A 22,364-nucleotide genomic window follows, 5' to 3' on the forward strand; every position below is an offset into this window, starting at 1 on the left:
AGCTTTCAAAGCTGGAAAGGATAAAACTATTTACATCCCAAGTCATGTTTCTTGCAGGATCACAGACTTGTAGAGCTGGATGAGACCAAAGGGGTCATCTAGCCCAACCCCCTGGAATGCAGGAATCTTTCACCTAACATGGGGCTGAAACCCATGGCCCTGAGATTAAGAGTCTCATGCTGTACCGACTATTTTCTAATAATTCTGAGTGGTGACCCACTTGGCAAGGGTCAGTTCTTCACATCTGCAAGATTTACTCAGTCGGCAAATGAACCCACCCATCCACATACCCCCCTCCATACATATTATAAAGGACACCATTTTGCTAATTACATTGTTGATTAGGATGGTTAGATGGAGCACTGGTATGAGATTACATCCCCCACACAGTCATAAGCGCTTTGAATTCATCAGTCCTATATGATTCAACTGAAGATGAAAGCACGGTCTGTGATGAAGGATGTGTTGAGAACTTTTGATCTTACGCATTAACTCAGTCCTGTTAAGTTCTCTTAACAAGTTCCCCAGATGACAGGGATGGTTAGAGGACACACATTTGAGATACTGTAGCACACTGATTCATATAGTACTTATTGGGGAAACTGGTAAAGGCTAAACTAGACAATCTTCTAGGTCTCTCCAGTTTCTGCAGTTCCCTCACCAAGATCAATAGCATAGCTCAGTCGGTAGAGCATGTGACTCTTAATCTCAGGGTCCTGGGTCTGAGCCCCACATTGGGCAAAAGATTCCTGCATTGCAGAGGGCTGGACTAGATGACAAGTCTATTATTCTGCTTTGCTTCAATACTAAACACTAGACAAGTCAAAACGTAGGATCCTGATGTTCTCTCTCACATGCAAGCCTAAATTCACACCCTTTAGCCTGGATTTATTGGCACACATTGAAAACAAGGATGTGTGAACAGGCAGAAACTGAGAGAAATTCCTGGCTACCACATAATTCCTTTCCCCTACTTTAGTAGTTTATGGGGTGGGGGGAATGTGTCCCCAGTAGAATTTCCTGCTGCAGTATTTCAATAATTATACATCACACAACCGTCAAGCTTTGGATGTGAAATTCTGCTTCTCTCAAAACATTTGTGTCTCTCTTCACGGAGGGGGAGGGGGGAGGGAGATCAGAAGAATTAACAGGATGAAACAGGAAAACACAGTACACAGTTAAGAAAGCAACAGGATCATGCTATTCCAGCCTCCAAAAACGTCTGAAAAACCACTACTTATCTCTAACACAAAGAACAAACTCACCCGATTCTCTTCTGAGGCTGCGGGGCAACAGGTGAGCTCCCAGCACATTGGTTTCATCCCCTCAGACAAAGCTTCTTCAACAAAGTGAGCCTGACCCAGACACAGAGAGTGCACCACTCTAAGAGGTAGTGCATTAGTTTGCAGAAAGGAGGAGGAGTTAACCTATACTCAGCACACCTATCCTATTTGGTTTGGGAGCCCTCCCTGCCTTTTTTCCCCTCCTGTTGCCATCACCAAAGAATCGCATTGCAAACTACTGTATACTGCAGGCATGAAAAGGCGATAGATCAGGATCTGCTGGTAGATTTGCGGTAGATCAGGAAGGGTTTGACAACAGCACCAACAAAATGGCTTTTTAAAAACAGCAATTAGTACTGCAAACCAATTCCTAAACTCGGAATGTGCTCCAAGAAACCCTGAGCTAAATGTCTGTTCCTCCTGCCTTTTTGGTAGGCAGATCTTGGGGTTCTAGTAAAAAACCAAAGCGGAAGTCTGCCAAACCCTGTTTTACAGAGGGAGTGCCAGATGCAACATTGCTGTTCCACTTACAATGTGCCCTGTGCTTCTCTTTCCGGAAATATCACGGAGCAGAAGACCTTATTTAAAAGCCTCCCAGTGCTAATGACAACTTTCCCGCTTTCCCTCTCCAGAAGGCTCCTCAGTCTTTCACACTAGCATTACAGACAGTAATCCAACAGGTGAATGAAATCCCTGCATTTCATGGAAAGCAATGCTTCATTCTGCTGAATTTCTCGCACAGGTGTTAAAAGAGCACAAGAGCCCTACCTGGGATGGGACTGTGGGGGCCCCAGAAGTGGAAAGCCCGCCTTGACAGCACAGGTTACTGTGAGCGCTGTCTTCAGAACAGAAGAGTTGGTACTGAAGTGGGATGCAAGATCATCCGCAGAGAACCGGCATGGAATAAAAACTATGCCCCACTTATGCACTCCATGAGCAGCTCACCCAGTACGATGTCACTGTACAGCACTCACTGACTCAAAGCCCCTATATAGGAACTGGTCTGCTTATCCCTGTTTTCATCCAAGTTTCATAGATGCCAAGAGATCTGGCTGCTACGCCAAGTTAAGGCTTTGGTCTGGGACCGTTTGAATTAGGACAGAACTAAAAAGGAAGAACTACCCAAGGGAGAACCAATGTTGTGCTGTTCCTAACACAACTGTGGCTTATTTTCGAAAAGCTAATTTTTACTGCAGTTTCAGGTGCAAACTTAGCATGGAGAACAAGCAGCATGACCTGGGCATTGCCCCCCATCATTAAATGAATGGGGTGGAGCTGTCCCAGGTTATTTCTCAGTTGTATGGAAAAACTGTGGCGGAAGGAGGGAAACTGTTAGGATAATTTGATACTCTGCATTTGGCAGGTGCCAGTTTGGCTACAAATAATAGTCCCTGTGGAGAACAAGCATATATTATAAACCACTGATCTCCACCACAACAGGTTTGCTGGCAGACCGGATCTGTAGGCACACAGTCAAATGAGATGCTATATAGGGGAAGAGTCCCAGCCACAGAGGTACATTTGGAGCCCACCACGCTGAAAATAAAGCAGTGGTCCCGTCACTGTAATGAAGCTGTCCTGTTCACACCTTTGCTGGCCACATGCCCACCTACCCCTCTCCAGAAACTCTGCGTCAAAGACCCGGGAAGGACTGTAGCCCCTAAGCAGAGGACATGCAAAAGTTCCCAAATTCAATCTGCTGCATCTCCTTATCTGGAGCCTTGAAGAGCCACTGCCAATCAATGCACAATTGACAATGCTGAGCTAAATGGACCATTAGTCTGGCTTGGTATATGTTCCTATTTGGAGAGGCAGTGTGGTGTAGTGGTTAGTGTGGTGGACGACAACCAGGAAGACCTGTAGCTGAATCCCAACCCAACTGGAAAGGGGCTCCTATGGGAAGCTGCCACTCAGTAAATGACTTGTATTCACCCACGGAGAGTAAGCATTCCTGGCAAAGAGTGTATCGCAATATTCTGTATACTAACTAGCCCAGCTTACTAAAAAGATGATAAATTTAATGGTACAACGAAAACTAACCTCCACACTCAAACTCTCTCTAAGTAAATAGATGCAATTTGTCCCAGTGTGTTTAATCCCCTCCAAGATTTCCATTTATAAAAAAAAAAAACAACCCACGGTCAGATGTTATCTTGCTACTTTAAATGCATATTCTGTTAAGCTGTGAATTATGAATACATCCGTAAACCATCTGCTCTTCGCATTTTTCTTATGCAACATGCAGTTTTATTAATAAAAAAATAAGCAACTGCCTTCCATGAAAGCAGTATAGTCACTGGTGTCTAAACAGATCAGGCAGAGAGCTCAGACGGGTCTGCTTTCTCCCTCCCGTGGGAGAAAAGAGTATACACAGTACAGTATACACAAGCCCTACCGATGAAAAATGAACTACATTTCCCCCCAAGAAACAACAGAACAACTCGTCAGAACTTCCTCACCTGGAAACCAGGTAAGTGGGCTGGGCCTCAACTTGATTTAAAGGGGGAAAGCTAGACAAAGGGAAGGTTTAAAAGCACAGCTTGGGAGGACAGCACAGTTCTGATAATGGCCAGGCAATCAAACAAGCCTGGATGTTTAGCATTCCTGCAGTTTCAGGACAACTCTCCTCCTATTTTTCTCTGCAAAGTCGTGGAAAACAGCTCTTTTTCTTCATGGATGTGCAAACTGGACAACAGTGACAGAGCAAAAAAGATAGTGAGGATTCTACAGCAGCTGCCAAGCCCAGATAAAACACTTCCCCATTTAGACACACACACACACACACACACACACACACACACACACACAAAACTTTTCCAGCTTCCAGTCACAAGTGTTTTTTAAGAAAATGTTATTGGGCAGGGACAAAATCATTCAAAATTCAGAAAATCCTTCCAAGAGGAGTTACTCTCACAGAAAAAGAATAGGATTTAACACTGTGCTAATATCCAACTGTATTGTAACATCAAATATGCACTTAATTCCTTTATCATTTACAGCATCTGTTGAGAACTGGAACTTTTTAAAGTATCTGTATGCTGCTTTTTCACTTTGCAGTCTCTTCAAGGTGGCTCACAATAATGGGATTCATGAACCTTCACTCTATATCTGAAGTTCAGAGGTGAGTGTACCCCAAATCATCATCATCATGTACCCCAAATGGCACCATCTACACACAAGGAAAGTCTTCAGAAAAATATATTGGGGGGGAGGAATGACACACCTAAAACAGTCCAATGTATACAAAGCATGCTCAGTGATCAAAGATTGCTGGGTGGCGTAATTGTTAGAGTGTTGGACTAGGACCTGGAAGAGCAGGGTTCGAATCCCCACTCAACCATGAAGCTCCCTGCCTCCCGCTGCTGCCATGCTACTGGTTTGGCTTAGTAATGTGCATGAACCCAGGCAGGCTCATGGTTTGTCTCCTTCCAAATAAATCATGAATTGTAAACTAAGAACAAGCTTTGGCTACAGTTCATGGTTTGTTTGGAGTGAAACAATCCACAAGCTCAAGTTCTCTCAGTAGCAGGGAAACAGCAGAAGAGGGGCAAAGCAGCGGCTTTTTTATTATTATTGTGCACCAGCACATTTGTTCATTCATGCTAAGGCATAGTTTGGCTTAGGGATGCGGGTGGCGCTGTGGGTTAAACCACAGAGCCTAGGGCTTGCCGGATCAGAAGGTCGGCAGTTCGAATCCCTGCGACAGGGTGAGTTCCCGTTGCTCGGTCCCTGCTCCTGCCAACCTAGCAGTTCGAAAGCATGTCAAACTGCAAGTAGATAAATAGGTACCGCTCCGGTGGGAAGGTAAATGATGTTTCCATGCGCTGCTCTGGTTTGCCAGAAGCGGCTTAGTCATGCTGGCCACATGACCCGGAAGCTGTACGCCGGCTCCCTCGGCCCATAGAGCGAGATGAGCGCCACAACCCCAGAGTCAGTCACGACTGGACCAAATGGTCAGGGGTCCCTTTACCTTTACCTTTATGCTTACCAGGAGATGCTAAAGGTCGAACCTCGGGCCTTTGCATGAAAAGCAGATGCTCTACCATTGAGGTACAAACCCTTCCCCTAAGTTGTGTTCTTTTAGCTAACCATAATTATGACTAACCACAGTCATAATTCAGACATAATGTTTACCTCCATTTAAGGAGCACAGCTCACCGTGGCTTGTCTCCGGTCGTGATAAACCGTGGTGTCAGGGAATCAGGAGCAGGAGCACTGGGGAGAGAGGATTGGGAGAGCGAAGGGGAAGAATCCGAGGGCAGCGTAGGGGAGTATGACAGTGGCCCGAGAGATTCCATGAGCTTCTCCAGCGAATCAGAAGATTCCCAGAAGGGGGCGCCGATGGTCAGGGCAAGGGGGGTCCCAGGGGGGACGCACCAGAAACAAGGAGCCAGAGGGGAACCCCAAGCAGCAGTGGAGGATCGGGACCAGTTTCCCCACCAGAGCGTAGTGGGGGGGAAGAGTCACATGTGTCAGGGGCAGTGTCTCCTCCAGAGAGGGAGTCAGGGCTGACCACGCCTCCAACGGAGGGGAGGTCAGTTGCAGCTAGCCCCCCCGAAGGGGGAAGCAGTGACAGCAGCAGTGGAACGGTCAGGAGGAAAGCTGCTGGCTGGGCACGCGCGCCAAGTTCAAATGTGCAGGCGCGCGGAACAGCAGGAGACCCGGATGGGGAACCAGCTCCTAAAGCCCGCCGGAGGGAGGGAGAAGGCTCAGGGGAATCAGCGGGAGAAGAGGCTAGAAAGGGCGGAACCCCGGCGGGCAGGCGGACCCAGAGGAGGAAGGAGCAGCGGAGAAGGTGGAGCAAGGCTAGAATCTTAAATTGGTGTCAAGGGGGAGGAGACTCAGACGGAGCATCAGCGGTCTGACACTTGAGACGTGGAGCTGCGCGCTGCGGCTCTGGAAGTGAAACTGAACTTCAATAAAGACTTTCATACTTAACAACGAAGCAGCGTTGGTCCTTTGTGAGCTGGGACCTAGGGTAGCTCTGACACGTGGTTTTATCATTAGTCCAAACAAGCTGCTTGTTAGTAGCACGTTTATGAAGTCTGTACTCCACAACTAGGCAAAATCTGAACCAATATTAATGGAGTAAAGGCAGGGCATCAGTGCAAATTTTGAAACATATATGCCAGCGCAAAGTACAGCAATTCCCTCAGGGCAGCTGTGTTAAATTAAATTCTGGCATCTCTTTCGGGTATTTTTATGAGTACAAAATTGGACTAAATTTGGTTTTTAAAATTAAAATAAAACATTGCGGGACATAAATGTGTGAAATTGTGTGACTTGGCAACTACACACAGCTTTCTTTCTTAAAAAAGATAGATTTAAAAAGTGCTAGCCATAATCCAAATCTGCCCTCCCCACATGGAAAGCAGGAGGGCACAAAGGCCAGACCTGTGAAGGACAGAAAACTGGAGCCAATGGGGTGGCAAGTGATGGGCCAAAAGCAAATGGGCACTGCAGCAAATCCTCTCCTCCTCCCCACCTCTGTTCTGCTCATACTCTCCAATGCTCACACAGGTTCCCTCAGCTACTGATCTACTACTAGTGCAGCATTTGCCAACCTTCCAAATGTTTTGCACTGCATCAGCCTCAGCCAGCTGGCTCGGGGCTGATGGGAATTGTAGTCCAAAACATCTGGAGGTTACCAGGTTGGCAAAGGCTGAACTAGGGGCATTATACTGTAACTGGTTTCTTTTTAAAATAGTTAATTATAGTTGATGGAATAATTTACCCCCAAAAAAGAAAAAGAGAGAGAAGGGTGGTTTAGTACAATCTTAACAGAGGCATTCTTTCTTCTCTCTCTTCACGGACACATTCACACCTCTTCTAACACGGTGCCTGCCACAATACATGCATTCATCATGTAAAAACATGCTCCTTTCCCATTCAAAAGTTCACTGTTATATATAGATTTAAAAGCCAACTAGAACACATGTAATTAATTGACTAGTACTCCTTTATTTGAGTAGCAGTCCAATAAGCTTATACATGCTGGATCTCAATCATGAATGGAGGGGGGGCAGTTGTTATATGGTCAGTCTCTTTCCTTTCCAGTCTCTGGCCTGGAATTCAATTTTCCCCCAGCCTTGTCCCTGATCTCTAGCCCAGACTGTCGCTCTTGACTAGAATATGGCTCGCGTGCAGAGCTATTTGTTTACATTTAAGGCCAATGTACCGGAAATGGTTCCGGAAAATCTGGAACCAACTGGCTGAATATGAAATACACCATGGTGTAATTCTGGCTATTTTGTATGTTGGAATGGAACTCACCTGACCCCTTTCCCCACCCCCACTTCCTAAAATGTGTTCTGTAGCAGAGAAGGGATGGAAGCACAGTTGTAATTTATTTCATTTCATCTCCCTGAATTAGCTCCAGGTTTCCGGTGAGCTGAGGCCTCGATTACATTACTGGCCCTATACCAGGCAGCAAGGCTAATGACATGCTGCTGGAAATCCCTTATTATCCAAAGCGGAAGGCAGAAACATAGGTTTGAATATAGAAGCTTCCCTGGATACAAATGCAAAGAACCAAGAAACCTCGCAATCTGGAAATGTAGGGTCTCCTCTCTAAGATTTACGAATCAGCATTCGGTTGCCAAATGAAAGCATTTATCAGTTCTTCCGTGAGAATTTAACTTAAGGTTCTGTACACATGTGGGCCTTAAAATGCACATGGGTCATTGTTTCACAGTGTGCTTTTTCACAAAGCCGTTTGCAAGTGTACACACCTTTGCGCAATAACGTCTTCTAAAGTGGCAGCTACTATCTGTGTATACAGGTGGGGATGTGTATACAGTGTACAGTATACACTCACAGGTTAATGTGCTGCCTCCTATTCTGCCTTTATTCATGGTCAAGTTATACATGGCGATGGGGAATAGAACAGCCCAGTGGTTTTCAACCAGGGAGCTATGGCAAACTGGGGTGCCTTGAAGGATGGTCAGGGATGCCATGGGCAACACTGGCCTCAGTCCCCCTTTCCTTCTCTCCCTTCCTGTGATGCCCTCTCACATCTCTGTCTCCCAAAGGCTTGCACAGCTGTTTGTTGCAGCAGCCCTGGCTACAAGTTCCCCAAGCAAATTGTGCCTCTAGGGTTGGCCAGGGGGTGCTGGTTACCAGAAGCTGAGGCGGCCTTGGGATCAGCAAGCAAACAGGTGAGGGAGCCCGGCCAGCCAGTCTGCCAGCCCTTGCTGTTGGAAATGGACAGACAAATCTCAGGCCCTTGCGGGGCAGTGTGAGGAGGTACCTCTCTTTGGGGCAGGGGCAGCAGCAGCGGCTGCCCAGAGGACTCCCAAGAACAGGGGAGAGGAAGCTGAGGGAACACTCCACAAGGGAGGGTGTTCGAAAAAGAGTGAGAGGCTGCCAGCTCTGCAGGCAAGAGGTGACATAACTGGGCTCCTGAGCCCCACAGGAGTGCCGCAGAAAGAATGTAGTTGGTCAAGGGAGCTGTGGACTCAAAAAGGTTGAAAACCCCTGGCATGGCCTGTTCCAATAGGAAGTGATCTGAAAGTGTTCTCTGTGTACATGTATGCAGCAAGCATTTGAGAAGTACATTCTTGGCACAAAATGGATTATAACTGTTCCAGGAGAATGAGCTTTAGATTGAGATATTAGATTGGCAAATAGTGCGAGACAGGGATGCTATGGGGATGGTATCCCATGTATAGCAACCCCAAAAGACACCTGCATCCAGCTCTGGGCACACATTTGCACACCATGCGTACACACTCTAAGGCTACGATTCTCCCCATACTTAACTAGGAAACAAATGCCATTTGACACAGTGGGTCTTTCCTCTGTGTAAACATAAACCGTATTGTGCAGTAAATCTTAACATCTTTGCCAAAAGACAACCAACAACAACACCCACCTGTCAATTGTTTTGACTTTCCAAAATAAAAAATGGCCATTTATAGCACTGAGATTCCATTTTGATTTTCAGCAACCTACGTTCACCAGAAAGGAGTTGGGGAGTGCCAGTAACAGCCATTCAAAAACTATTTCTGTTTCAAAACAAGAGTTATAAATAAAATTGAACGATTAAAAGTAAGGCAAGCATTGGATGGAACATTTTGAAGCTGTTCAAACAGGAGTGAATGAGGATTTATGAGTGGGGGCACTGAAAAAAAAAGGGAGGGGGAGAGAAAGATTTGGCTACCACCTCATTTTTCCACAGCATACCTCATCAAAAGCATTAAAGATGACCACAGCAGGAGGAGATAAAACAGGTCAGGGGGTCTGGTACTAACGTGATGGTGAATAAACAAGACCCTCCAGAAAATCAGAGGCAAAAATAACAGATTATGGTACCAGTAAGGGTTCACATGGAAGCCCGCCTTTTTCTGAAACTTAGACTTCTTTCGTAAAAGGTACTAGAAGCTATGCCACAGAACAGGGTCATGTCTCAAGAGTAGCCACAAAACGTGGGGACCAAGTGGGCAGAGTGTGTATGGCACAGAGCCCTAACAGCCACAAAGCTCACTGGGTGGCCTCGAAGTCTCCATTTCTCAGCCTAACCTGTGGGGATAAAATAAAATCACCTCATACACATGCCAAATTGAATTCTGCGGAAAAAGTGCAGGACACAAGGGTGATGAGAACAGTGATGTAATGGTAGCAGGGACAGGGAGGGACACAGTTCCACCACGTATTTTACATCAGGGACAATGATGTCATCTCCTGGGGGGATATTTGTCACTCCTCTGCATGCCAAATAAATAAGCTTTTCTCAGAAAGAAACCCACCAAATAAACTACGCAGAGAAAGAGATGGCCTATGTTAGCATGCATGGCTAAGGGTTAAACCACTGCTTTTTTTTTTAAACCCTCCAAAGTCCCTTTACTATGAATTAATGACCAACCAAAATGCCACAAAGCTTTCAACTCTACCAAAATTTCATCAGGGCAAATATCAAACAAAGCAGGAGTGAGTGTGTGCTTTAGGCATAAAGTCTGCATTGGCTATCCATTCATTTTTATTGTATAGTCTTAATCCCCATTGGCACCATACATTTAAAGCAATACCATCCCACATTAAAGAGTCATGACCCCCTGCAAAGGATCCTGGGAACTGTAGTTTGTGAAGGGTGCTGACCCATTCCCTGGGACTGGTTGTTCTGCTACTCCGGGAACTGCAACTCTGTGCAGGAAACGGAGAACTGCTAACAACTCAGCGCCCGTAAGGTTTGGTCAAATGAGCAGCCAGAGTTTCCAGACACACTGGCATCAAGACAGACGGGGGCCCTACCCTCGGCCTATGCCCATAGCTCCAACATCTTGTCTGATTCCCCCCTCCTGCTTCTCCAAGTTATTATTAACAGAAGAATAAAAATGTAAATCAAACCAAGTGGGAAAAACATAAAGCAGCCCCAAACAGGTGCCCCCCCTTTAACCTCTAGGCCATGGTAGTGGGCAGGGATTAAAGCCCTGCACCACATGACCAGAGTCCTTGTATTTATATGTCAGTGTGTAAAACCCACCCTGCTGAGCAGCCTTTTCTCTGCCTGAGGCTAGGGCTTCTGCTCAGCGTCTAGTCCAAGAGACACACAAAAGGGATTAGCCAAGAGCCTCTCAGCCCTGCAGAGTAATCCATCAAATTATCCCCTTGTTGGCGTGGCTGTCCTCTTCAGAGGGGAGAGCGGGCCGGGATTGCGGAGGGGAGGGGGGTGGCCTCTAAAGGCTTTTGAAGAAGCTGAAATTACACTTGAGCCTGAAACAGTCCACCCAGCTGCTTCCAGCCCAAGAACCACAATGGGATGGTTGTAAACAGAACCCTGAGAGACGGGAGGGAAGCAGCGAGGGAGACAGGCAGGGAGAAAAAGAGGACAGGCAGACACTGTTGAAAAGGGCAATGGCCTCCCCCCGCCAAGTGTCAAAATCCAACAGGTGGCTTCGCTCCCCTCCCTCAGCCCCTTTCTGTATCCAGTAACAGAAAACAGCAGCGCTGAAAAGGAGCTGACAATATATCTTGACCCCCTCCCTACCCCTTCTTCATTTAGGGGGAAAGGGCCCACATTTCAAGGAGTTGGGTCATGTATTATGCAGCAATGCCCAAAGGCGTTTTTCCTCCCGTCTAAGCAGTGCCAAGTTCAGGGCCTCTGCATCTTCCTGGAAAGTCCCCGCCTGGACCAGTTATCTCTGGGACATCCCGATCCATCCCTTGCTTAGCTGCAACCTGTATTTAAGTGACACAAACCTGTCAAGAGAGAACTCTCAGTGTGCCCCCCAAAATGCCATTGGGGGAGCTTCGCCCACAAATTCCCCACACGATGCTGGAAGATGATTTCGTTCTGTGCAAGAGGCTTTTGGTTTTCCTAAAACACCAATAAACGAACAGCATCTAAGTTTGCACCAAATACTTCCAGTTTCCAAGATAAGGATCAAGAAGTTGTCCAGAGAAGCAGAGCTGGCGCATGCAAGCTCTATTCGTTTCAAGAGGAATTTGAGGAGGAGAGGCCTTCTGTCGTTCCGCTCCGTGCCCACTGTGAAGATGTTTGCTTTCAAGTCTAGATTGTTTCAACCCACTTTAAAAATCTGGGCCCAATTGCAAGATCAAAGCACTTCAAAAGGTATTGTCATAAATTTGTATCCTGAGAGGTTACTTGAGAAAGTGGGGAGGGAAAATGACATTTCCTTTACTCCAACTTCCTACCAAATGTACAGATCAGTGACACATCAGACTCATGGCCAGCAGACGACTGATACATGTGGTCTGCACTGCAGATGGGTGAATTCGCAGGGGCGATTTTTGGGGCTTCACTGGGCCTTGGGCTGTCACAGCTATTATTATTTGTTATTTTTATTTAGTTGTTAGGGGCCTATTCTACGCTGCAGAGTTCCCTGGGAAGAACGACTGACTGTTAAACCACGGGGGGGGGGGATAGGGGTCTCCTAACAACTCTCAGAACCATTAACAAACCACAGCTCCCAGAATTCTTGGTGGGGAGGGGAGCCATGACTGCTTAACGTGGTACAGTATTATGGTAGTGAAATGTATAGTGTGAATGTGGCCTTAGTACATTTTTATTCCTCCTTTCCTCCAAGGAGCACCAGACTGCATACATGCCCCACCCTAATTACAGGGCTGGCCCAAGACATTTTGGCATCTGAGGCAAACCACAAAATGGTACCACTCCCAGCCCACCAGGGAAGAAGGGGGCGAGTGAACATCTACTTACCAGATGGCTGAAGTAGGAATCAAAGGCCATTGCGGGAGGAAGGGGCCTGCTCTGAATCACGCCAGGTGGGTGCAGACCCCATACAACCCCAGAGGGCACCCCCTGGCATTTCCTCCCTAGGGGTGAGAGGAGACCAGCAGCACCTCCTATTCTCCGAGAGCCCACTGTAGAAGTGGCATGGGGGGGGGTGCCAAGGAGGTGGCAGATCTGGCCTCCAAAGAGCACACTGCATCCATCACTGTGGTGGGCAGTGCATTCCTTGGAGGCTGAATCTACTGCCCCCATGGATCTTGCCACCTGATGTAGTTGCCTCACCTTGCCTCATGAATGGGCTGCCCTTGCCTAATTCTCATCACAATCCAGTAATGCAGGCTTAATGGAGAGCATGAGGTTCTCAAGGTCAGCCTAGGACCTCCTAATGGTTTAATGGGGGTCTTTCTCAATGCCTCCACACTTGTTAATAATACATAACTTACTGAAAAGAAGCTTTCCAAAACCCTATCCACCGTTCCCCGCCCCCTTCAGCCCCAGGCTCCATGCACACTTGCTAGAAAGTTAGAGGATACAATTCCAAGTCACCAAGGTCATAGATAAAAAGAGGTCAGCTTCAGTGTCTGATCTCACACTCAGGCTAACCAGAAATTGGAGGGCACATGATCTGAAGAATTTCAGGCTCTGGCCCACCCCCCACCCCACAGCCCCAGCTCTAGACAGAGACAGAGACTTTCTCAGCTTAACATCACTCCATGGTGTCAAGAATCTGAAAAATGCAATAGGCTTCAGGAAGGTCAGGCTGAAGACAGCGGCATCGCAAACCCTTGTGACCATGCGTGGTCACGCTGTCAAAGGCAATTATTGACATTTTCTCCTCTGCTGCCAGCCAGCGGCATGCAAGCCTTTGAGCCAGATGTACAGTGAGGAACGCCTATTGATGCAAGCAACACTTTGCTCTGAAGAGGTTTCAAGCAGAAAATGCTGGAAATTAATCTAGAGAAGGGATTCCTCCGGCTGTGGACTTCTCTTCCCAAGCCACACCTCTACAGCCCCACATATGTAAGGAACGTAGGAAGTTGGCTCGTACCAAGTCAGATCACTGGTCCAACTACCTCAGCATTGTCTATGCTGGCAGGTCATAGTTCTCCGTGGTTTCAGACAGGGGTCTCTCCCAGCCCTACCTGAAGATTCTGGGGATAGAACATGGGACCTTCTGCATGTAAAGCAGGTGTGGTAAGAACACTGGGAGTCAGACCTCATCCAAACAGTTGGCAGTAAGCCCTATTTTGTATGAGTTTTTTTGGTAATCCTGTGAGCCTGCCTTGGTGAAGAAAAAGAGAAAATTGTCTTTCAGAGCCTTGTTACTAGGATGAAAATATTACAGGAAATTAGTCCATTTAATGCCTGTTTGGCTTAAGTTACCTTCTGAGCCAGTCGGGGTTTTATTATTTCATGCAAGCAAGGAAGGAAAAGGGGAGGGTAATGATAAGAGGAAGGAGAAACGTTTCAATAGCAACTAGAAAAAGGAACTGAAATGTGAACTTATCTAAAGCAGAAATCTAAAACCCCACACCCTACGGAGTTTATGTTCCTTGGAATTATAAAATGCCAACCCAGCATTTGCATATTCAGGTCACCCATTCAGGAAGTTCAGTTTACTTACGGTCACTTCATGCAAGGTTGCATTCCTACGTGAATATTACTGCTATGCAAGAAAAAAAATATGTAAATACACAATCATATTTGATGGACAGGTGCAGTTCAGCATAAGGTATCACAGGAAGTGACACCACCCCAGAGTCTCTTCTCAGGCTCACAGAATAACGGAGACCTGCAAGGATTTTGTGACAGTAGTGCACATGATTATTTACAGCAGACAGGGTATCAAGGCAAGAAGCAGTTCTGGGAAACATTTACTTTAGCAAAGACTAAAATCTTATAAATAAAGTGCAGTACAGAGGTTCCCAAACTGTGGTCTGCAAACAACAGGGATCTACAGCCTTCATTCAGGTGTCTACAGCGTGTCTGTGGATTTGTGGTTGCAGATGGGAGACTGCACATCCATCGCATTAAATACAGGAAACCCCCTTACGTTCTGGGTCTTTATGTGTGTATGTCAGCAGAGCATTCCGCCTCGTTCCACCCTCTTTCAGTGCCAAAGACAGCATGTGCATACACAGTTGCACATGCAAACGCAGGCAAATTGAGAGTTGCCTGTATTCATTTTGATTTTGAATTGTTTTTAGATTGCTTCTTTTGTCTATTATGTTGCATTTTATTGTATTAGTCTGAATTCTATGGAATAAAATTACAATTAAAAATCATATAGCATCTAATGCAGCTGCTACAATAGGCAGAAAACTCAGTAAGACTCTGCACAATTTTTAAGTGGTTCATGCGGAGGGGGGGGGAGTTTGGAAAGCACAGCTGTCGTGGATCCCAAAAGCACCTACCAAAAAGTGCAGCCTTTACTCTAGCACTCAAGCATTTCCAGTAGGCAATCCCACACAAGGAAAGAAGAGAAATACTAGTGTCTAACGCAGGCATAAGCAAACTCCAGCCCTCCAGATGTTTGGACTACAATTCCCATCATCCCTGACCACTGGTCCTGTTAGCTAGGGGTGGTGGGAATTGCAGTCCCAAACATTTGGAGGGCTGAAGTTTGCCTATGCCTGGTCTAGCATTTCACAGCTAGGAGAAGCAAGACCCAGAAACCAGAAGACTTTTTCTCAGGTTCCCCAAAGGCACGTAGCAAAAGGAATAATCCCAAAGCCACAGTGTGTCATAGAGTCATGACACAGTAAGCAAGCTTTCAAATTCTCCAGATCTCTTTTAATCATGCTCTATGAATGTTGGTGGGGGTGGGGGAGCTGGAGAGAGAAAAAGTTGGGCATGTTGTCGTCCCAAAGTCTGCAGTTTGTAACAGTCTTAAAATGGAGTGCAGGAGGAGTTATGCAGTCATAATTGGATTAGCTTTAGTAGGGGAAAGACAGATTTGCAAGATGTACCCAAGGCTACTAAGACAAAGAAGCAAAAATGCTGTTTCCCCATTTTTGAAGATATAAAATTTAGCAGTTACTTTGGATATGTCTCTAATCCTCGTCAAAACACAAGAATGATTTCAGCTTTCTGACATCCAGACAAGATAAAAATGAAAGTATTTATATTAGCAAAACTGAAGATTACTTTTGAGAGTGTGCACTAGGTACAGTCAACAGAAGCCAAACTAAGAAAAATTATCTTGTATTTGGAGGACATGTAACCCCCTCAAAATTTAAGTAAGTCTCTGGCACTGAAAGTTCATTTCTCTCCCCTTTGAAGACCCCTCTCCTGGACAGAGAAATGCAATATTCTTTAAAGCACATAAAAGTTGTAGGTAGTCATGTGGTCTTTACCATCCTGTGGCTCCTGTATCTGTTTCTCCTCTTAGTACCAACACTGCCGTTTATAACTTGAATATAAGGAATGCAATCCTTGGGTGTCTGAAGTGCATCTCTCTAAAAGTTTCTTCTCTAAGGAAGAACAGTTTGGTACCGTTTGTGTGTACAATATAGAAACAGATATCTAAAGAGATAAAATATAGAGCAGTTCCCATGGCATGGTCCAACATAACTTTCCCCCTGCCAAGTCCAAAGAAACCACTGGCTAGATAGCAGAGATCTGGGTTGGAGCAGACTTGTTTGAGAGCCATTCCAAAAACCTGCTTTTCAGGGTTCAGGATTGCATTCCAGGACACAACAGCAGCTCTGATCACCCACAGAGAGCATCTTCTTTGGAAAAAGCCATAGCCAACCCTCCAGTCAATTGAGTACTAGCATTAACAGGGCAAAGCGGAGTTCAGTTGCAAGCTTGGGATAGGGAGACTGGTTTTATATGCCAACAGAAAAGTCATGTATGACATGCACACCATTATAGCAAAGACAGGAGGAAGACACAGTGTTCAAAGTCTCCACTGTAAGACACTTTGAAGAGACTATGACAGAGGGCTCCACATTTTATTACTTTTTTCTGACTGAACTTAAGAGCATGACCTTTTGCTCCTAGTCGGAGAATACACTTTGGATCCCAGACACAGACAGACACACAATACTAATGGGCCTTTTTGTGATCACGTGGTAACTAATGCATTTTCCCCCATGGCAATTTTCTGGTCTGCAATTCCAGCTATTTATATCCCTGCCAGAGAAGTTTAATGCCATCGTGTGTGTGTGTGTGTGTGTGTGTGTGTGTGTGTGTGTGTGTGTCTTCTTTGACCATAGCCAGCAGGTTCCCTCTTCACAATCTCCAAAGAAAGAATAGATTAGAAACAAAGATCATTTGCAAACAGGAGGAACTGGGTACTTTTCACGGATCTCAAGCCCTCCAGATGTTTTGAACTGAATTCCCCATCAGCCTCAGCTACCACCCTGTTGGTTGAGGCTGATGGGAGTTGTAGTCTGTCTGACACATCTGGAGGGCAGCAGGTTGGCAAGATCATACAGAAATGGTATGAAAAGAGGCAAAGCTCGTCTCTACAGCAGGATCGAAAGTTACATAATTTGTAATGGGCTGCCTTACTTTGCTCCCATGAATGAACTTAATACAATTTCTACAATCCAGTATTACAGTATTTTCAGAGCCAGTTTGTGAATCTCCTAAAACCACATCGGGCTTATTGTTAATAGGAATTATTAACCAGCGCCCATAAATCAATTACAACTACTTACTGATGGGACTAAATAATAATATTTGGGGTTTTATGAAAGTTTCATGGCAAAGGTTTCAGCTCTCCCTGAAGCCACCCACAAAGCTAAAAACTGCTCAGTGTTGACTTTATCATTCCAATCATCTGCCAAATGTTTTGGGTATGATTTTGGCCTTTTTTGGTCCCAGTTATCCACTTCTGCAAATGGCACATCAGTTTAGCCTCACAGAGAAGCTGAGATAATAACTGGTTTCATGGCTGCCAGATGATCAGATCCTGCTTTGAGGACGGTATAAAGGATCTTTTTTAAAAAAGTAAAAGGAGTTGGGTTCAGCATTAGATTATTGGCTCATGTCCCTCTGTAGGCTGATCTTGCCTGCTACACTCGTAACACAAACAGTCCTGTGTTGATACACAGCATGGCTAAACAGAACAAACAAGGCCAGTTATAAATGTTCTCACTTACTGGTGCGTCACATGGACAGGGTGGCAATTGAGAGTAGTCTTGCAGACAGCCTCTGGAAATTGCAAGGACACACTTTCTCTCCCAATAGCCCTTTATGTTTCATTTGTTGAGATGTTTGCCCACCTCTAGCTGTGTTTACCGTATCAAAGTTCATGGGAAACACAGGTGAAGCGGAAGGGTAGCTGGGTAACAGATTATCCCCAATCACAAATGAGTCCTGACATCTTCATGGTTAAGTTTCAAGCATGCATATGGAAAGCTGAACTTCATTTATAAAGCACATAATGTTTTGACACTGAAGTTCACTTTGTATGGTATGCATGCATGCAAAAAGTTACAGAGCAGGGATGAGGAACCTGTGACCCACGAGATGTTATTTTATGTCAACTCCCAGAAGAATGACCAATGGTCAAGAATTACTGGAGCTGTATTCTAGCAAGATCTGGAGGGCCACAGGTTCCCCGTCCCTGATAGAGGTGGTCAGTCTGACTTACTGCTGCAAAACCTTGGGATACCCTTTCCCAGGACATCCACCAATGTCCACAACTGCTCTCAAACCAGCCAGGGTTAAAGATGAGGTACCCCCACAGAGATGCACCGAATTTAATCTGAATAGGTATTTTATGTCATGTTTCCCCTGCGTTCCATATGAAAATGGAAATAATTGTGCAAGACACAGATCACAACCAAAGGTCACTGCATACTTGCATAACTGTCACTTGATGAATGCATTGTCAGGCAGTGTCTTCCATGTGTGAATGAGAAATAACGCCTATTAAGTTTAGTAGGACTTACTTTGGAGAACATGTGCACAGGATTGCAGCTTTGTCCACAAGCATTCATTGACTGGTATAAGGCAAGCAAGGATGGTTCTGCTACAAATATGTAGTAGAACAGAGTTGGCCAACTTGTTTGTACAGCACTATCAATGCACCCAGTAACTGAGCACACTTGACTGCAGCTGAGGAAAGGTGAAATAGTAGGGTTAAAGTATTATGTGCTTTATAAATAATAAAAGTTCAGCTTTCTAAAATTGCTTTTCAGGGTAACCCTGAAGTTCCCTCCATCAGCTTGGCTGGGTAAAACTGCCATTTGGCTTCTCTACTCTTCCCTAAACTATCTTCTGCGGCAACCACTTCACCTGGCTATTATGAAACTTCATTATGTAACACAATGGAAGACCAGAATAACAATTGGCTTGTTTTCCTCTTCCTGCTCTTTGTATCTTCATCAAGTAAAAGTTAATAAGAAAGAAAGAGAAAGTGGGGCAGAGACAGACAGACAAATACCTGCCCCAAGGAGTTTATGATCTGAATGCTTCAAGAGGGAGAGGAAACATGAGATGGGAAACAGTGGGGTGAAGGGGCGAAGCACAGCTAACAGCAGATGATGAATATGGGTGAATGCAGTTACATGTACTTGGGGTTAAGCCAAAGACATCATAGAAAAGTTAGGTTTTGGATAAAATGGAAGGTGTCAATATGAAGGTACTCTAGGAAGGATGCAACCAGCGGAAGATAAGTGATTCAGGTGGGAAAATTCATCCACTGAAAATGGGAGTCCACTGCAGCATCATTCCTTCCATTTCAAGGATTTTAAGTCCTTCCAGCATGCCCCTTGGTGTCCTGGATCTACTGATGATGAGTGGAGAAACCTGGGGACCCTCCAGGTGTCACTGGATTCCCAACTCCCTTCAGCCTAAAACAATGGTTAGGGCTGATGGGAGTTGTAATCCAACAACATTCAGAGGCCCACTCCCTGTTTTAGAGGGAGATGAGGGCCAGGGCCAGGATCCAAAGAATTGAGAAAGTAGTCCTTTGTGCCCAATGGATTTCAGATTTCTGTTTCTCAAACAGCAGCACACGTGAAATGTTCACATTTCGTGTGTGTGTGTGTGTGTGTGTGTATAAACACACAATCATGTATCCTCAACACCTTATTAAGTTAACTTTGTAACAGGTTATAGTTGCTTTGAGAGCCAGTCCTGATTAAAAAGTGGGAAGGGAAGGAAGATACTTGCTTTGTGTGTAACTGTAAGTCACAAGCTATAGATTCCTGTGAATGATCAGTGTGCTGGTTCATGTTGTTCAGTTGGGTCCACCCTTCTCCTCCCTGTCCCACCCCAGGAGGAAAACAACAACCCCCAGCACTGACTTAGCATTATGCGTGAAGTAGCACTTGGGCTTTGTTTCAGTCCAACCAAACCAAAAGTCAAGGTTTGTACTTGGTTTACTGCTCCAGGAGGAGGAGCAAGGAAGAGGTTCTCACGAACTGGAACACTCAAGCTTTGGTCTCTGCTGGTTCTCAAAATGCGGCACAGAGGAAGGCATAATGAAGCAGCAGCTTCTGATCCTTAGATGGCAGCCATGACAACATCGCAGCAGGGAAAGTTGTTTTGGCCTTAAAACCATCTTGGCCTTTGAAGTTCAAATTAACTGAAAACTTCAGGTTTTATTTGGATAGGAGGTTAAAATCCAGCATGCATATTCACTGATATACATTAACTTGTCAGCAGTATCAGTACAGAAACTCTCATCATAGCATAATAGGGAGGAGATGAGCTACTACCTCCTATGAACTCTACATAGCTCAACAAACTTCTATATTTTAACTTTTAAGTGAACTTTTGGAACGTGAACATTCCATTTTTAGAAACTACCACACATAATTCCAGATTCTGCTGCAGGCCTCACTACAATCCAGTGGGGATGTCATGGGCTTGGCAGCTTTCTGAGCTGCTAGATCACACCATAAATCACCAGAGCGCTGCATGCAAAAACAGGCCTGGGGTTCATTGAAGTCTGCATGATTAACCCCATGGCTTGTTCAAGTCAACCCAGAGCAGGTGATTCTGACTATAAACAGCTGGAGCAGAGATTGTTTCCAGAGCAAGGAAGGTCAATGCCATATCTCACCGAAGGAGCTGCTTCCCCTCTATGCTGGATCTCCTTGTGGGAAATACTTTTACGACCAGAATGCAGCCACAACACAGGCATTAAGAAATGCTTTTTTATGGAGTGCCTGCAGACCTGGCACCTGCTTGCTGAAGAACATATTCCAGTCCTTGCGCTCTGCCTCCCCAAACAAAACAAAAAAATGCTATTTGAGCTGTGTTCCTTCTATTCCGTTCCTTATTTTCCCAGGGCCTGCCTTTTCTCATATTCAGACTGGCAAAATGTTAAAATAAATATTTTCAGACTTAAAGCAGGAACAGATTCCTATTTGGGTAGGAGAAGAGACACCAAAGGTGCCACAAGTTCAAAGGACCTCCTAGGAACTAGCAGAAAGGATGAGGAGGAATAAAGAACACACAGCAATTCCTTGGGCAGTTCTACAGAGCCAAGAATTTGGTTCCTTACCAAGGTGTCCAAGTCTTCACAGCCTTGCAGCTTAGAGATTTTTTTCCCCAGCCTCAAATTAAACCTCATGTAATGAAAATACATGCCAATGAGATGGGGTTCCTACAAACCATCTCAAAGCCACATTATGTACATGTTTTCCTTTAAAGCAGTATGAGTGTGTATACTTGGATTTCATCTACTGCAGTTTCAATAAAGGCAGCTGCAAAGCAATAATTTCATTGCCTTTTGACCCCAATGCTTACAATTTCCCTCCTACACTTGTATACATGCCCACCATATACTCAGGTACTGTACACACACTCTATATATTCATGTACACATGCTTACCAATTGAGAACAGTGCTTTATTGCATCTAATGAAATGAATCCATTCCACAAAAGCCTTAAACCCTAATAAATTGGTTAAGGCTTGCATAGGGATGGACACATCTGTCAAATTCAGTTCTCTTAGATTCTCATCTTTCTGAACTAAAATTCAATTCTCCATGACATTTTGCAGCAATACGAGAATTATTCTTTTTAAAAAAATCCTCATGGAAATTCAGCAGGATTTTGGTGTGAATTTCTCCTAATAAGCACATTTTTATGTGCAGTTTTCACTAATATACACATTTTTGCAAGCTGTTTCCCCTAATAGAATGCATTGCTGTGTGCTATTTTTGCCAAAATATTAATTTTTATGCACAATTTTTTAATTTTAATTTGAAAAACCAAATAAAGTTTAGAAAAAATTATGCACACTTTCCCCAAATGCATACATTTTTGTAAGCATTGTTCAGTTGGCAAACTGCATAGCAAAATTTGGATGAGTATGAAATTTGACAGATATCTCTCTTTTGGTTTGCATATTGTTTTGAAAAAAGCGAATGTGATAAATTCAGCTTCAAATGAGACATGAATTCAATCCCCTTCCCCATCCCTAGTCTTGAAGGTGCCATAAGAATCATCATAGTTTTTGCAACCACAGACTTAATGTGAATTCCCCTTTGGAAACTGTACAAGTGTTTTTTCAACCCTGCTTCAGAAGAACTCAGGTTGAGTTCAGCTACGAGGAAAGCCTCACTGATCCAAATGGGTCAACTGATTAGACCCACAGACAAGATTCAATCAAGAGTAATGCAGTGCATGAAACATACTACATTCAGCCCCAGCAGAGCTACATGGCAGTGAAACAGATACCATCAAGGAAGGAAACTGAGCCTTCCAGCCATTTGACAATCTCTTCATCTTTCAAATTAGAAGTTTACGTAAGGAAGCCTGAATTTTGTTACTTGCATTATAGCAGTGGTCAAAAGTTAAGCAACCTACGAGATTATATTGTTTACTCGGGCACTGAAAAACCAAGAAAAAATTAGCTTCACTTTGCTTGTATACAAGAAATTTTTGCAATAGTAAG

The 22,364-nt window shown here is 44.9% G+C and overlaps 1 protein-coding gene across 2 annotated transcripts in view; it reads right to left on the minus strand.

Moving 5' to 3' along the window:
- Positions 1–22,364, minus strand: part of SLC45A3 (solute carrier family 45 member 3) — a 41,043-nt gene that overhangs the window by 13,332 nt on the left and 5,347 nt on the right. Inside the window, exon 1 of one of the 2 annotated variants that reach the window (XM_083617130.1) lies at positions 1,266–1,450. The exons of the other annotated variant lie outside the window; for it this stretch is intronic. The gene's annotated coding sequence lies outside the window, so the exon portion shown is untranslated. Of the gene's footprint in view, positions 1–1,265; positions 1,451–22,364 lie in introns of those variants that run through there. 2 annotated transcript variants of the gene reach the window in all.

This window comes from Podarcis filfolensis (genome assembly GCF_964270895.1).
Source record: "Podarcis filfolensis genome assembly, chromosome: 6".
In the NCBI taxonomy this organism is placed as follows: Eukaryota; Metazoa; Chordata; class Lepidosauria; order Squamata; family Lacertidae; genus Podarcis; species Podarcis filfolensis.